Below are 13,028 nucleotides of genomic sequence, written 5' to 3'. Positions count from 1 at the left end.
TACTTAACAATTAAGAAAATAGCATGTTCATCACCAGGGTCAACTAGAGCAACACTCCTTTCCGACGCATATTTTGAGGGTTTTCTGCAGACGATACCTTACGCAGCAGATATCTGTGAGAAGATACTAAGGTTGTAAAGCTCTGTAATGCGTTGCCGTAACACAGATATGCATAATTAGGATATATTCTGTCGCATTAGTGGTATACACCATTTATTTCGAAAGCATACCGCAATTGCGGATGCAGTGGGGTCAACTTTTGATGCAGACTTATTAAAAGTTTTGCTAAGCCTCTGACTACTGATCCCGCTACATCTCCTAACCGAGTAGAGCTATTCGAATGCATGCCCTTCACCGAGCGTGCCCGACACGCTGATCAACGTCGAAAGATATATCCCGCTTCTTGAAGACCCGCCAGCGCAAACAAGTCTGGCTGTTGCAAAAGTCTTCCCGCTTGCAGCTTTATTCCGGATTCCGTACTGTTTGCCTTCAGGAACCAGAAGTCTTGCTTGACGGTTTAAACTGCTCACCGCATTCGGGCGCGATTGCCTTGTGGTAGTGCAACAAAACTCTTTTATCTATCCACGCGCTTGGCCACCTCTCCACCGCGATATATGCAACACAGTTCAGTGAAGACAAAGAGCAAATCGTTTAATGACTTAGGGACAATACACTGTCCCTCATCGACACGCATTTGTGGTACATTTACTGAGGCTGCAATCTTCGTTACTTACCTAATGAGTGATGCGAGAGCAGGCTTCGTCGAGCTCAAAGGCGCGACAGAAGCTTTGATGTAGCATAATCTATTTCTCTCTCTCTTGATGTAGCATGGTGGAAGACAAATACGTAAAATTCATATGTCGGGATACTGCTCGGAAAATGTTTTGATAATTTCCTTGTGGTAATGAAGAAATCTCCTATCACAATATTATTCATGCTCTTCGCTACCGCCCTACTACAAAATATGCAACACAGTTCAGTGAAGGCGAAGAGTGTATCGGTCCCCTCTATGCCTTATTTGCCATTCTCTCATTCATGAATACATAGATAGATTTAAGAAAAGGCAGCATAGTTGCGTACACTGATGGACGCACACAAACAGCGGTGTATGTATTATCTGCCGTGTCCATTGGGAAGTGCAATAGATTTAGCTTAAATGGCCATAATCATACTGAACACGGCAAAACACCAGAAATCGAGACCATTACAGGCGAATATCTTGCCCATGCGCAAGAACACTAATTTGTCGGTTAGCCTTGTATTGCCAAATATATTACTGCCGACAGGCCAATACAAAGACGAGATCGCTTGGGTACTTCTTTCTCTACAGCGCGAAGATCACAGAACTGAGGGTTCGAATAAATATTTATCGCTTTCTTTTATACCCCATAGCGCTTGCTTGAACAAATAATACGTCATCTACTAAGTCCACAGTATGGACATGAATATCACGGCTATGCCTCTACCTGCCGCGGTAGCTTAGCAGGCTGAGGTGTCGCGCTGCTAGGCTCAAGGTCTCGGATTCATTTCCCAGCCTTGACACAGGCGTAATACATGGGACCACCCATGTATTTAAATTTAGGTACACGATAAAGAACCCCAGGTGGTGAAACTAATCCACAGTCCCCCAGTACGGCGTGCCTCATAATCATATGGTTATGGCACGTGAAACGTCATATATTATTATTCCTAATAATGCCTCCCCGAGGTCCGACACAATGTGACACGTAGTTATGAATCATCGGCGAAGTGATCAAACATACAAGTCTGCATATTCACGCTGAAGAAAACTGGTTTGTCCAGGACCTAATGAGCAGTTAGTCGCTGCTATAAGGCTCCTTCACCACCATGCAATCGAGAAACAACGCAGCATAGCGTATCAGTGAATACCGGGTCATTGTGGTATATACGGTAACGACCGTGCGGGTGAGGCCGCCCACTCTGCACATGACAGTGACCACTACGCAGATATACCGTTCTCGAGAACCGACGCAGCTACAAGGCTTCGTTCTCTGGCACGTAAACTCAGACTTCCACAGTGGAACACGGAGGACTTCACCAACGTCAGTCTACACAGCGTTTACCAGATCTCCAGCTCCGTCTTCCGTCAGGAATATCGCAAGCTGAGGAGACGCTTCTGTGCCGCTTGTGGCTTGGCGTGGCCTTCACGAAAAGGTCTACTCCTGTCTGACTGGAATGGCCAACAACTCTACATGTAATAACTGCAGCTGCGAAGAAACGATCTCCCGTCTTCTGTGTGAGTGTCCCCGTTTCAGTGCTCCAAGACAAGAACTTTCCTATGCGTTAGATAAACCCGATAGCCGCCCTTTGTCGGAACAAAGGGTTCTGGGACCATGGCCGTGTCCGTCGTCAGCACAGAAGGCTTTGAAAGCATTGTTGCGCTTCTTGCGGACAACTGGTCTTAGAGACAGACTCTAAGCAGTGTCGTAGTCTCCTTCCTTTTTTTTTTCTTTTCTTGCTCTCATTTTTTGTAACATCTCTCTTCTATCATCTTTTATCCCCCTTACCCCTTCCTTCAGCACAGCGTAGCCAGCCGGTCTAAGAACTGGCTAACCTCTCTGTCTTTCCGCTCGTTTCCTCGTTGCTTCCTTTCTAGTTTGCACAATGACGCGTGTACAATGGTACACAGACTGAGCAAAAATAGCGAGCGAATGAGTGGTAGCAAAACGCTGCATTAGAACTTTAAAGTGTAGTCAAGGAGGCTTAGGTGCAATAACATGGTGACTGTGTTAACAAACGTGGAGAGAAAGGTGCTGATGCCCGGACGTCGGTGGTCACTTTATTCCAGTTGGCAGTGCGCGTGCGCTGATAGCGTAGCCCTGGTCATCAGATGTAACCGGTCTTGAGGACTCTGGCTTGACAGCTGGGCCTTGCATTGGTCATAACTTGTGCGCATCACATGTGATCTGATGCGCACAAGTAGCACAAGTATCATGCATCACATGTGATGTGCACGCACACACGCGCGCGAACGACCTGTCCGAATACGGCTGCTCGCTCTTTCAGGTGCGAACGTACATTCATACACAGACGGACCTTGTATTTCTTGCACAACGGAAGGGTACAGCACACGTCATTAAAGGAATAAATGAAAGAAGTGTGCGCGCTAGGTCGGCCGTTAGGTCGGCTGACGGGGGAGGATTGAAACTGGTTTCCGATTGCCCGCCTGGGTACGGGGATTGCTTCAAGGGTCGCACACCGCTTATTATGCGCGCCGTCCTCCAGGATAAGATAAGAGACAAAAAAAAAAAAGGATCGCGAACGCTCGGAGCTGTAGCGGCAGCGGCGCGGGGCGGGTTCCCGTTTCAGTCGGCTGGAACCGCTCGCCAGAGTCAGCTGGGAAAAGGTAAGGCGAGCGCTGTCGCAAACCGACGACTACGGCGACGTCGCCTCTATACGCTGTTTGCTCGTGCGCCTACCGGTACGCTTTGATGTTTCAGTCATGAGAAGCAAGGATTGCTAATTGTTCCTAGCACTCTTAATCAGGGCCCGCTTAAAGTGCTAGATATATCCAGGAAATCGGGCATTTTTCGTCTAGTTTCCTGGATAGCCAGCATTTAGCCAAGGACCTGATTAAGAGAGCATACGTAAATTTCCTTAGTTGAAATAGCACGAAGTCGGTTGCTAAGACGAGTTTGGTTAACGTGTCAATATACTCTCCAATGATGTATCGTATGCGCCACTGCTGTTAGATGCAAGAAACAAAGGGCGTAGCTTCTATAAGCGCTTGATATCATGTGGCAAACATTGTCCCTGTAATTTCAAAACATGATATCGTGCACATGTCCTAATATACTTTATTAAAGTTAACTTTTTATGCGATGTTGCTTTCCTGCGGTACTATAAAAGCTGTTTTGCCCAGTAGACAAGCTATCGATATCTTGTTCGTCTTCTCTCTCTCTCCCCACAAGCTTGTCGGACTAAAATAAAGTTGTTTGGTCTCTCTCTTCTAAAATGTGTGTTAAAATCCAGCGTAGTGACTAAAAATGAGATAAAGATAGTCCGAACCATTGAAATTAACTATGCATTTAATCCGCTATTTGTATTTATCGTTAGGTGTGGATGAAATAGCCCATACATATATCTGTTGATCTCGACAGAAAATGAGGGCGTTATTTCGGGCATCAGTACCATTGCGCCGTGGTTTCCTTCCAAGCAAATTTCCCGTAAAGTAAAAAAATAAGTAATCTTGAACGACGCAACAAATCTCTAAGTTTTACTAACACGGCACCGCACGGTGGACCCATAGAACTATCGAAAAATATATAACAGTTGGAAGTGCCTGCAAGCCTTCATGAATATATTAAGCTGGCATTTTGCGACTAAGAAATGCAGTGAGCGACATACCCTGCGACCAACTGCATATCTTCGAAGTTATGTCTTGTTAAACTCCTCTCTTTGGTAGTTTTTGTCACCTACACGCTAAAAACCGTTTTTTTATATCTTACAGGTTCAAAAACATCAAAATGCAGTTTTACGTGATTTTCGCTGCAGTTGTGGCCTATGGTAAGTAAAACCAGCGAACAATATTTTTGATACTAGTTAAAGAAATATGTCGAAGTGCTGGGGCTTTAAACTGTGAGATGCTATAGATATTACAACCCTAACTTACGTCAAAAACTCAGATATGACCGTAACTTACGTAAAAAATTTCACCCACTCTTTTCCGTAAAGCTAAGGTCCATTTAAATGATTATGTAATTAGGAAACGACCGCCCAAAAGGAAACTACAATGCAGTAGGAGCAGAAAACTATGCAAGTACTCATCGATGTCAAGTGTTACGAACACCTTGTACATGTAAACTGTCTGCAGCGCGTAAATGCAGCTCTCTAATGTATGCGCTTTTATTCGTGTCTATACTCTTTACAAGTTTTAATTTTTTTACTGTGACTGCGCGTTGTGCTGAGGAAAAAAAAAAGATTACCCTGACTCTTCACTCGCAGTTTCGTTATTTTCGCTTTCAATCAGTGTTCGGCTGAAAACAATCCTATACTTGCAAAGTTGCGGGATCTGACTGTATGAGCTACGTGATCTCATTCACTTACTCACGAATATTTTCTTTCGTTGTCTATTATTCTTCTCTCCTCAGCTTCGGCAGCGACTGTTATGGACTCGAACGTGTTCGTGGACACGGTTCTTACGCAGAAGATGCCCTCTCTGGTCAGAGGAAACACCAGGCTATACCCATTCTCATCCATCCCCCGATTTTAACTTCAAGGTGGGCATTAGCTTTTGTCATTTCCCGAGAACAGTTATTTGTACTCCTGTCTCTTTCTCACTCAAAAGGAACCAAGTTTTCTCGCAGAACTCTTTTTAAAAATGCTTTACATTGTTTTCTCCGACTATTTGACCCGCTGACTTTCTATCAGAAGGCAGTTTCAGACACGTTATAGAAAATAAGTAAGCGATTACAATTAAATTACTTCCTTTAAAATGGTATTGCTTACAGTGGTCAAATGCAGCCCCAGAAAAGTAACTGAGCAATTACGGAAATGTAATCGATTACTTTTGCGTTACTTTCCTTCAAAATTTTATTGACGTAATACAATAACACAAGGTTACTCAAACTACAACAAACTACTGTGGCTTGCATGGTAGAGGGAAGCCTGGAGGCTCGCGTGAAGGCAGGGAGGCTTACTGTGGCTTCTGTGAAATAGTGTTACGCATTGCTAACTTTCAACAGGAGTTGTTTTTCAAAGTTGTCGTCACTGGCTCTTCCACGCTTCCTCGTTAAGAGGTCAGCTGCTACACTTAACACTCTCTCCCTGCATGCGCTGTAGAAAAGGGCCATTATTATAATGTAGGAACACCTTGCGCACCAGCTCGCAGTTGCGCAGTGCTTCGATGCTAGTCTCCGTGTCCTCTATGAAGCGTTGCGCTTGACCAGTTGGTGGCGCTCGGGTGAGGCGTTTCAAGTAAGGTCAGTAATAATAATTTTTGAGGTTTAACGTCCCGAAACCACTATATGAATATGAGGGACGCTGTAGTGAAGGGCTCCGGAAATTTCGACCACCTGGAGTTCTTTAAAGTGCACCTAAATCTAAGTACACGGGCCTCAAGCATTTTCGCCTCCGTCGAAAATGTGGCCGCCGCGGCCGGGATTCGATCCCGCGGCCAGCAGTCGAGCGCCATAACCACTACGCAATCGTGGCGGGTGCAGGTAAGGCCAAGGAAAAGGTGAAAAAATACGCTCCGTAGGGACCTCCCGTCTGACTGCACGGAGGCTGCCTATACAGAGCGGCCGCATATTTTTCGGGCCGAGAACTGCCGTAGAAGACTGGTTACAATTTGATTTTGAAAAAAAAGTATTTGATTACCGGTAATCAATCACAAGAAAATGTAATTGAATTACCCAGCATGTTACAGTTTCGAAAAAATAATCGATTATGTTACAAAATTACAAGACATTGTAACTTATTACAAGTAACTGATTACTTGTAACGCGTTACATACAACTCCGGATAGTTTGTTGTACTCATTGATAACACGTAAGATTTATAGCCGTGAGCAATATGAAATATGAAATTACCTTTCAAAGATCATAGCTTGTTAAACGCAATTGGCAAGCGCAAAAGTACTCATGACACTAAATGCTTAAGCAGAGAGGTATCTCTGGCAATTCAACACTTCACATCCGTATCAGTACACTGCAAGCAATCGTTGAATAGACAGAAATTCGGTCTTCTATCTCATATTGCTCACGATAGTACTTCTCGATTTGTATATTTCTGCAGAGCGGGCTCGGAGCAACTGCACCTGAAAACCGTGCCAGGGTCACACACTAAGGTTTATGCATTTATTTCGTCATGTCAGTTAATTCAGAAACCTTCAGATATTAGTCCAGAGAAACAAGCTAGCTAGCTGGGCTAGTTGGCATCGCATTCTCATATAAGAAGATCGAGTGCAACAGAGCGCTCAAGGTTTTGTATGTTAATCAAGAGAGCTCTGCGCACTCTCCTGAGCCCGTATGCAAATAACATATAGGAGAATCTCTGTGACAGGACTCACAGACAAGTCGTGTAGCCTTGAGAACGTTGTTGCAAGGCCCTAACTTGATAAAACTGCCAGGACACTGTCGTAACGCTAAAGGCATTCGCGTAGAAAATATGCTGCGAAACGTTCCAGAGATGAACCGATTCGTGACGAATTTCAGCTGCTATAACCTTCAAGGAACTGGTCTATATGCTCAATACTACACACATATGCACGATCACGCAGATAAAGTCCACGGGCCTGTTCAACCGGGACCTGAAGGTAAACGCAACCGAGGGCGCCATTCGGCACCTGGACACCGCGCCACACCGCAAGGGCAGCTGCCAGCCGCCGGTGTTGGTTGGAGGCAAGACCACGGTCGCCTGTGAACTCGACCTGAGCGGCGTCAACACTACCTTCTTGGCTAAGGTAGGCGTGGTCGTTTCAGACAGATCGTCGAATTTTATGAGCTGCGATGTGAGCGCAGCATCAGTGTTCTGTTGAAGCGAGCACACCAGTGATGAGCATGCACTCAGACATTTGTAAAATTAATTGCTGTTCTATGGAGTCACATCATAATTAGCAACGAATGGTGTTAAGAAGAGGCAGGCTACTGAAGAATGTTCCTTTTCTAATTTCGTGCTCGACTTTAAGTTACGGTAGTTCGTATACATCGAATAGAGCAGATCATAGATACGATTGGTGTTTTATTATGAAACCGTTATTGCACACGAGCCATTTGTCTCATTTCTTTGTGTATAGTGCCTTTTATGAGCCATTTGAGTGCGTCTAAACGGCATCCTTTCAGTTCAGTATGACATATCTTTGTCCCACTAAGCCAAGCTTATCGGCACAAGAGTTACTTGAAATCTTATCTTGCCCCCAAACAATGCGTTTCTCAGTGCGATATATACTGTCGAGGGTAGGTGGCGTTTGTTATCGTTAGTATAACGTTCACTCTAATGTGTATTGTGAAGCACCGGAAAAAGCCACCTGACCTGCTTCTTGGACTACATGTTGTAATGTGTGCAACCTCGTTGCAAAGCAGCCTGAATGCAGCCTGGTGCAACGTTTTCCTATTACCTAGCCGCCACGCTGCACTACACTTTCTTGCGCAAAACTTGCGCTTCGTCATTTAAAGCGACATTGTTTAAAAAAAATGCATTCAATGACAAGAAATTATGTTATAAACGGAGGATAGCAGCCAGAACGTCACTTTCAATGCAACGGTAGGCGAAGAGCAATAATTCTGTGTGGGAGTGGTGGCAACATACGAATTGGTTGGTCGTCCGTCCACAAAATCCCACCGCACATATCTTCACTGACTTCACCCTACGGAACATACAGTCTTCGACAAACGTGACAACGAGGGAAGTACTCATCCAAATGGAATACACGGAAATTCGTAAACGTAACGTTCTGCGGCATCTACATAGCAATTTCGCTTGAGCTGGGTGAGTGACGTATTAGCCGACGCATGCCTAGGTTCCAGGGAGAGGACAACATACTCGCGCAAATTATTTTGTGTCATCTTGTTATAAAGTGACGAGCGCACTTAGCATTTCACTCGGCAAAGCGTTGCTTACGTGTCGCTTTAGACTAGGGCAAAAGGGACAACCAAAGTCAACTTGAATACGTGCCGCTAAAAGGCGTAGCGTAGCGAAATGACACAACCACATAGAATACAGACAAGTGGCCTACACGCCACAGGCGCTTGTTATGTGCGCTTGTCTGCCTTCTTTGCGGTGTTGCCTTTCCTCCATGATATGTCTTTAGCACCAAAATGCCATGCAATATATCCCACATATGCCGCATACTGCTTTCCAATACGAACCTTACAGACGTACGCTTTAAAAGCATTCAAACGCTGTCTTGAAGGCAACGGCATTGCCGGCAATTATTAGTGCATTTGTGTTCCTATTACTTCCGTCGTATCGTGACGTCATCACGTAGTGATGATTTCTTGCATCACTCGTGTTGGCGCCGACGAACAATTTTCGTGTTTGATGAGGCATCTAAGGCTTTCGCCTTTAAAAAAAAGGCGTGGCGTTGCCAATCTTCCTCGTACTCTTCTCTTCGCACAGACCAAGGGTGACAACCTCGCGGGCACGATCAAGAGCATCTGGGTGCACGTGAACGCCACCAAGGTACTAACCGACTTCGAGGCGGCCGCGCTGCCGGGCAAGGACGCCAGCGTGCAGACGTTCCGCATCAAGGAGCTCGAGCTGAAGACCAAGTACGACAAGTCACTCAGTCTCGGCGACGACCGCAAGAAGGACTTTAGGAAGGAGTTCGAGAAGAAGGTGCAGACCTCCTTGTACGAGGTCATCTACAACGAGTACAAGCAGGTGCTCGAGAGGGCCGTCGCCGATACCTACTTCCCGCGCGCGTAGAACGTGTCAAAGGAACGCATAAACGCCAGTGGAATTCTTGGCATGCACACACCAAAAAATTGTCGAAACTGAGAAGTTTTACTTAAAAGCACACAGGTTTACTTAAGAAAATTCAGCGCTCCAGCTACGAGGACTGCGGTAACATTTGTGATAATATCTGTGCCCCATCACTAGAAGCACAGTTGGTGCCATTTAAAGAAAGAAGCTTCAAGCAAGCAAAAAAAAAGAAAGCTAAGTAGAAAGCATGATACCACATCATGCCATTTCTGTAATTTTATGTTATCACTGAAAAATAAATCTATCACGCCTTTTCAAAGACGTTTTAAGAGAATTATGGAATGTATGCGTACAGCTCATGGGAAATGAAGGAGCTCCTCCCCGTCACTATGAACAGAGGAAACAAAAAATATATATAATAAAGAGGGTGGGGTTCGTGTGTCTCGCTATGTGTTTGAGAGCATTTTTGTGGTCTGTGTGTTTTCTGCTGCTCATCAGGCATCGACGCAAAACAGATGCTGGAGAGGCGTGAACAGGTCCCAGTACATTATACATTCAAAAGACCTTGAACCACTTGCGCACCATTCGAATGCATTTACTTTGTTGTAGCTTTCAATATAAGGCATAGATTTGCGACAAAACATGCATTTTCAGGCATTATTTGTGCTCCGGTCAGATAAAACTATGATTTTAATCGGTTCATTGTACAGTCATTTTTCGTATGTGACTTGTAATGCCTGTGAGCAATAAAAATGGCACTTCATGCCAGAGGTGTTGTCGAAAAGGTGGGTTCTGCTGTCAGTTTTGCCATGAGCGAACTATTCTGAGATCAGGCAAACTGCAGTTTTCAACCAACTCCATGGACCCTCAACGTATGTTTGGAGGTGCAGTTTTGTTTTTACTTCGGCGAAGAAATGTTACAACCGTTGCTCTTGCGGTCTGGACCAATCTCTAAGGTGGCACAATACATAGGGCAAAATACCCGGGATGAGCCAAAGAATGCTTTGTACGAATAACCGAGATCACAGAGATGTAGTCATTAAAAGCCAAGCGATTGCTGCTTTGCAAACAAGCTTCGTGTTCATTGTATTGTAAGTGGTATTTATTTCACTAGCTATAATATCGTTACACCTATTATATTTTTTCATTCAAGAAGAAAGCCTACGAGTCAGCCGAGAAGGAAGCATTTCAACAAATTTTAATCACTCACTGATTCTGACTACTTGCTACCACTGCTCATGCCACCGCTTTTCTGGTGCTGAGCAAGAGTTCGCGACATGAAATCAAGCCTGTGAAGCCATGCGACAAAAAAAAAAAAAAAGGAAAGCTCATGTACTGAGAATTGGCTGCACTGATAGCATTTAAATTGCCCATAATTATTTCCGAGGTCTCCAATAAGCTCCAGGACAGAACGGTCTCTGCTACTCCACCTTCAAATTAACTGAGCATGGACAACCATGCTCAATTTCCGAGATGGTAGGGATCAGTCTCCTGCTTGCGCGGAGCGCGGCGCAGAAGAAACTCTGGAGCATCTCATGTGCCACTGTCCCGTATTGAGCCAGTAGCAAGCAGCCAAGATGTCCACGTTTCGCTGCCATGGACTACCAGCGGAAACTAAAGGAGCGACTGTTTCCTGCCCGCCAACACAACTTGGTCTTTAAGGTGGTCCTGCACTACCATGAGGACACTAGCCTGTTGTACCAGCCTCCTGCCCCTCACCACATCCCAGACTGAGAACGCTACTCTCTCCTCCCTCCTCCTCTCTACCATTTCCCATCTTTTCCTCCACCATTCCCTTCCCCACAGATGTCAGGCAGTACTCGCTTCAAGGGCTGAAAAAAATAGCGTCCTTTCCTTACGTCAATCATTCGCTCCTACCCCCTCCAGTATGCCATCTATCACTGTCAACTTGCCGATCTTAAGACTTAGAATTCCAGTTTAAATTATCATAGAGTTTTGAACAAAGTAGAACGGGGGACGGTATTAAACCAACGACAACTTCCCATCTTTTCGATAAAAACTTAACTATGTCTTTTAGACATGCAGTTTTCGTTGGTGGTTTTATTGGTTTTCTTCTGAAGGCAAGGCCGAAATTCTCCATTTCATATGTACCGTAATTTTAGATTCCATAATTTTCGTTTCGCTTTGTTTTGTGTTTCAGTTACCAACGATTACCCGGCGGTAAATGTATTTATAAAACACTTTATCTGCTGTTGTTTTAGTGCCATTTTACACCCTGTTCGGCTATTTGCTGCGCTGTTGGTGCTACATAGGGGTACAGTCAGGCGTAGAATATTTCACCTTTAGCCCACAACACGAGCTCCGATAATCCCGTTCTTGAAGGCACTGCAAGAACTATAAATGAACGTCAAACTTCAATTTCTATTTGGTCTACGCGCGTTTTATTGAATGTCGCTCGCACATGCCTCGCGCACTGTTACGCATCAAGCTGTATATTACCTGTGCGCCCACGCTACTGTTGCTCACGCGCGCTATGTGCCAGAAGTCGACAACGTCCCAAAAGAAAGAGGTCTGGATAGAGCAAGAGCGAACCGGTACGGTCCCTAAGTCTGTCATAACAGAAGCGACCATCCGTGCAGTCAGGATGCATCATAAATATTATGAGACGACGCCCAGTTCAGTAATCGAAAGGTTATATTTCAATGGCCAAAGCGGCGCAGCCCGCGTGACAAACGAAGATGATGATTACAATGGTTTCTGTACAGATGAAGATGAACTATATAGTCAGCGCTCACACTATTTTTCCCCCTTCGCGAAAGTGGGCAGCAGGTTAAGGGTAGGAACGCCGAATATATGGTTTCAGGCGAGAGACATGAGCGATCTCGGTGCTGCGGCGACGACGATCAGTAGCCGCGCTGGCTGGAGCGACGCGATAGTTCACGGCAGATGTCCTTTCCAGCACGGTGTATGGACCGAGATATCTATGAAGAAATTTTTCACAGAGCCCAGGGGTACGAACAGGTGTCCACAGGAGGACTTCGTCGCCTGGACGGAACGAAACAACTCGACGTTTCGCGTCAAAACGGACTTTCCTCTTGTCCTGAATGGTAGCAGTGTTGGCGCGGGCAATTTCACGGCAGCGGGCGACGCGAGCAGCGAACTCTTCTGGAAGGGACGAAGATGGAACAGAGGACGTGGATAAAAATGTGGTGTCCAGAACAAAAGTCGGTTCACGACCAAACACGAGGAAAAACGGGCTGTAGTTCGTCGTGCGTTGTATGGCAGTATTATATGCAAACGTGACGAAAGGGAGTACAGTGTCCCAGTTTTGGTGATCTGGCTGAACATACACGGATATCATGTCGGACAAAGTTCGGTGAAAACGCTCTGTAAGACCATTTGTTTGCGGATGATATGCTGATGTGTAGGCACATTATGTTATGTAGGCACATTTACCACCCTCTTGGTAACCAATGGGTTCCAGTCGTCCCTCGTTCACTTCGTCTCCAGGTTTTACAAGCCCTGCACGACGACCCGACAGCTGGCCACTTGGGTTTTCACAAGACTTACGAGCGCATCAAAACTCGGTGCTTTTGGCCTGGCCTCTCAACAAGTGTGGCGAAGTACGTCGGTTCCTGCGCGTCATGCCAACACCGAAAACGTACCACATCACTTCCCGCAGG

At 45.5% G+C, this 13,028-nt stretch overlaps 1 pseudogene; it reads left to right on the top strand.

Moving 5' to 3' along the window:
* The first annotated feature begins 4,472 nt into the window (after nucleotides 1–4,472).
* LOC125756099 (uncharacterized) lies at nucleotides 4,473–9,392 on the top strand (annotated as a pseudogene).
* Nucleotides 9,393–13,028: the final 3,636 nt, after the last annotated feature.

Source organism: Rhipicephalus sanguineus, chromosome 3 (genome assembly GCF_013339695.2).
Source record: "Rhipicephalus sanguineus isolate Rsan-2018 chromosome 3, BIME_Rsan_1.4, whole genome shotgun sequence".
NCBI lineage: Eukaryota > Metazoa > Arthropoda > Arachnida > Ixodida > Ixodidae > Rhipicephalus > Rhipicephalus sanguineus.
The sequence above is the reverse complement of the archived record's forward strand: the minus strand, read 5'-3'. Positions and strand labels throughout refer to the sequence as shown.